The sequence below is a fragment of the Dendroctonus ponderosae genome, unplaced genomic scaffold (assembly GCF_020466585.1).
Source record: "Dendroctonus ponderosae isolate FM_Combo_2020 unplaced genomic scaffold, Dpon_F_20191213v2 Dpon_F_20191213_11, whole genome shotgun sequence".
Lineage (NCBI taxonomy): Eukaryota > Metazoa > Arthropoda > Insecta > Coleoptera > Curculionidae > Dendroctonus > Dendroctonus ponderosae.
Genome location: NW_026017213.1, coordinates 1,104,385 through 1,109,016, shown reverse-complemented (window position 1 = coordinate 1,109,016; position 4,632 = coordinate 1,104,385). Strand labels below are relative to the sequence as shown.

General features: G+C 36.0%; 1 protein-coding gene across 1 annotated transcript in view; it reads left to right on the top strand.

Annotated features, from left to right (window-relative positions):
• The first annotated feature begins 962 nt into the window (after positions 1–962).
• The window catches only part of LOC109536062 (radial spoke head protein 3 homolog B), a 13,036-nt gene continuing 9,366 nt past the window's right edge, over positions 963–4,632 (top strand). Inside the window, exon 1 of the mRNA XM_048662502.1 lies at positions 963–1,049. The gene's annotated coding sequence lies outside the window, so the exon portion shown is untranslated. The remainder of the gene's footprint in view (positions 1,050–4,632) is intronic.

Sequence of the window (4,632 nt, the reverse complement as noted above, 5' to 3'; positions counted from 1 at the left end):
GTTCATAATGGAACTCATGTATGTCCCAGGAATATGCATGTACATCACATGAATGTTCCAGGTATATTCTGGGAATATCATTTTGCTATGTGGGAGGAGCACGAAATCCAAATTTAAGCTTATGACAAAACTGAAGGATTTTTAATGCTTCAGATCTTCAACTTGATTAATCAATATTTCCACGTTTGTGCTGTGAATTCATCATAAAATTTCATCATTCAATTTTTTTGCAAGATTTGTAAACTTAAAACAAGAGCGTCACTTTCACCTTCATGTGCCTTTCTGAACCATCGTGTTGGGGGATTGTTGAATTCTCCCTACATCTCTATTGAGAGGTTTTGCAGTCCATAAAAAGAACCTCTATTATTCTGTGTTTCTCAGAACGCAGAAGTATTTTATAAACAGTGAATTCAGTGAGGAGTGAAGTGAAAATGTGACCTTTTTCGGGACAAAATGTTTGAATGCGTGACAACAAGAACAATGGAAAACTACAAGCCAAAGTCACTAATGTGGCCAAAACTGGCATTTGAACCACGCCTTTTGAATGCGTTTCAGTATAAATTAGGCCCATTAGGACGCCACTGAACCAAAAATCCTCCCCACAACTGCAACCATGACAACATAAACAAGTCAGTTGGTCACCGAAAGTGAAACCGCATCGGAGAAAAACCGTCGTGCAACAATGGAACCATTTTTGCTTTGTGACCGAATTAAGGGGGCACCAAATATCAGTGCAGTACCACCGGTAGCAGTGACGTGCCAGGTGAAACGTGACGTTTCGGGGCTTCAAATTGGGTTTCGCGTCTAGGCCAGGTGCTCCGTTGCACTCCCCTTTGGCCCAACTAAGCAAAGATGACAATGGGGGAGCGATCGACCGCCTCCAAAAAACCCCCAAATGACCCCAGTGCCAAATCCTATCAAGCGTCCAACATCCAGATGAACCTGGAAGAGGAGCTGTCCGAAACTGGAAGCAAATCCAGGCTGAAGACTGAGTATACGTTTGCCAGCTCGCCGAGGGCCCTGTATAATAACAAGAAAATGACTAGAGGGTAAGTGGCGGGTGGTTTTTCCATATAGTTTTTTCTCAAAGTCACGGTCGACTCTCTTATCCAAAGGTCATCTCATTCAAATCAAGCCAAGGCCTTTGTTGATTTCGTTCTAAGAAAGGGGAATTATCCAAATCAGTAGCGGCCGGAAGGCTAAAAAAATAAAAACCCAAATATCCAGGACTAATTCATTTGAGACGGGCGCCAGTGAATTAAATGAGTTCTCCTCATTTACCCTGGGGTCGGTTGCGTGACTGAATCAGACTGATGGTAGCTGGTAGCGAGGTTTGACTTTTAAAAGACCCGATTCGGCCAAACTGCACTACGGATTTAGATCGCATTGACTTGGAGCTCTTGTCAGGAACAACCACAGAACATAGGGGGTATGTTTGTAACCAGGGGGGATATTTTGTGGGAACAACAAGCATTTGTCAAATTGGGACTCAGTTTAAAGCTTCGTTCACAAAATCTACACCAATATCGAATGTGCTAATCTGCAACAACTGATTTATTGCTACTATGTATGTAAGATACAGAGGAAACAAGGACACATTAAGTCTCTGGTCTACCGAACACCGGTACAAATTGAGCGCGAGTTTATTAACCGACTAGAGAAGCTAATGGGAGCCCAGTAATGTTGCGAAGAGTGCACAATAAGGTGATTACACGGGCACAAACTTTCTTGTGACTTAACTTAATTAGATATAGATCATTGATCCATGGAGTTTTTTGTTGACATCCATCACCATAACCTATTTCATTGCATTTCAACCTCACTTTCTCTGTATATCTATGGTTACTTGAGCTTTTGATATTTACGAAGCAACAGATATTGACGTGATGTTAATGCGGCAGATTACCAAAAACATTGTTGCCGTCCCTCTGATTTAGTTATTTGCAAATATCTCAGTATTTGACTAGAATTATTTTTTTACTACTTTTTCTGTCCTCCCTAAACACAAAGTGTATGTTTTCAGTAGGCCTGGGTGAATTTTTAGGAGTTGGCGCAGTGCTACGCAAATGGTTTGTTGCTCCATCCCAACGCACCGACACAATAACTCAGTTCCGTTCCTGGGAAAATGTTCACGACTTTTTTTTACTTGTTTTGAGAATTATTTGAAGGGCCATTTATTAATAATATTTTTAAAATTTCTTTACAAGTTCAGAATTTTCCAGTTCTAGTCAAGATACTCTTTCTGCTAAGTGCTCAATTCTCTAAAGTTTCACTTCAAAATGCTGACAATCTTAGGTATTTTCCGCGAAAATTTATGAAAGAAATTTCGAATCCTTCGTCGTTTTGTAAAAAGTTTTGAAATCCCTTCACGGCTTCGAATTTGGAACAAAAATCAAATCATTTTCTATTAACAAACGAACAGAAGAAGCGGAAGTTTATAACAGTTTTTCTGGAAATCTCGTCGCCTTCATACCTCTGAAGACTGTAGAGTTTGTTAAAAAAATGTAGTTTTTAATTTCTTCTGAACAACGCTCTATGTTGTAGAGTTTCACTTAAAAATACTGACGATCTAGAGTATTTTACGCGAAAAATTCCAAGACAAATTTACAGCTTTGTAAAAATTTTACAAAAACTTTTTCCAGCGTCGAATTCGAGACAAAATCGAAAATAAATTTCTCCCTTTTTTCCCCGAAAACCATTAAGGTTTTCTCCAAAACCGGTCACAAAGCTAAAAGTTTTTCATCGAAAACGCAAAAAAAAACCATTATTTACTGATGACTTTCTTTTTTTCTGACAATAATGGGGTCTTTTCAGCCAAAAATGGCAAACTTTATTTTGATAGAAAATTAGCCTCATTCGTCGGTTCGCAGAAAACTTTAGAAAACCCATTTCAGCTTCGAATTTAGCACCAAAACCGAATAAGTGTATTCAGTTTTTTACCGAAAATAATTAGGATTATCTTGAAAAAAAAACGACCGGAGAGCTTTTACTTAAAAGTTTACAAAAAAATATTTGGAAAATTCGCCACCCTCATCGCTCTGAATATTTTTAAAGTTCCGATAGTTTATAATCATTTATTTGGAAAACTCTTGGAAACTGGAATTTCTTCACTTTTAGGTCAATATTTAAAAACAGCACTGTCTCTGAACAGAAAAATCACGTTTTTCCTAACGTTTTACTGTAAAATACAAACTGAATCTTTTGTGCAAAAAAGAAATTAAGACTTCGATTTTATAATAAAACTGGTCGACTTTCTTTGGACTCAGTTGTGATTCTGGGAAAATCTAGATTACTTTTTTTTAGTTGTTTAAACAACGCAGTAAAACGTTACTCAGAAACAATGTTAAAAACCCTTTTTATACGTGAAAATTCCAGTCTCGGGTTTCGTAAAGCTTTAATAAATCACTTATAACTCGTGAACCGATGAGTTATAACTCGTTAACTTAGAGACCGGCAACAACTCAATAGCGCAACTCAACACAGTGTTACCCAGGCCTAGTTTTCAGGCATCATTTCTTACTTCAAACATTATTGATTAAGGAAGCAACGGTAAATTTCTTTGAAAAGGATGATCAAAATATAAACTTGGCATTATGAGGTTTTAAAACATCGAAAAGTTGCGATACTTTAGCAACGCATGCAAAACAACCTAATGGATTTTGCAAAACTCACAAACGAAAACATCAATTCCACATCCAGAACAGTCGATATGGCATCATTCTTTGCACAAAATACATTCAATACATTTTTCTCCTTTTCCATCATCCACAAACTTTCCTTTGCGATAGAGGCAAGTTAACGGATTCTGCCTCTGAGGAGGAATGTTGAAGGCTGCTTTCTTCTTTCAAGTAAATACAAGATGGTCGATTTCGGCCATCTGATGATTTCTCTAACACATTGCGCTTCGCCCTTTTGGTTTTTTTTGAATTGACTCAATTTTCCAAAGTTTCAAAGTCATCTTTCAATGACAATAAATTGTATATACTTTCCTGACGGTGTTTCAATTCCAAATCAAAATTAATTCCTGGGTTTCAGTCATTAATTGTCTTTATTTATCAATTAAAATACGTTTCGGTGTATTTTCCACCATCATCAGTTTTTACGTGTAGCGTTGTTGCTGCTTTAAGCCTTGGCATACATTTTTACATATATTTGGCGAATAAAACATACAGCGAATAAAATATTGTTTATATTGATTTCTTTTACTTTCAGCTATTTTTCTTTGAATTCTGAGAATATTATTTTTGGTTTGCAAAATTTTTCAATACACCGGGTGTTAGTTCATATTCTATGTTTATTTCATTTAATTAATGTATGATATACTGAGCTAAGATTGTGGGTATCCGATCTGAAATTCAAAGCATTGTTAAATCTTGAAAAAATAAAAAATATGTTGTTAATAAACAACTATCCAAAGTCATTTTTTGAACCAATCATAAAGCAAAGGATAAATAAAATATACAATTCAACTAAATGGAAGAACATAAATAAAAGAAGAGAAGGTGATATCAAGTATATATCATTACCATATATTCCAGAAATTAACACAAAAATAAAAAATATATTCAAATCACATAATATCAACATAGCAGAAAAAACTAAAAACACCTTAGCAAATGAATGTTTCACAAA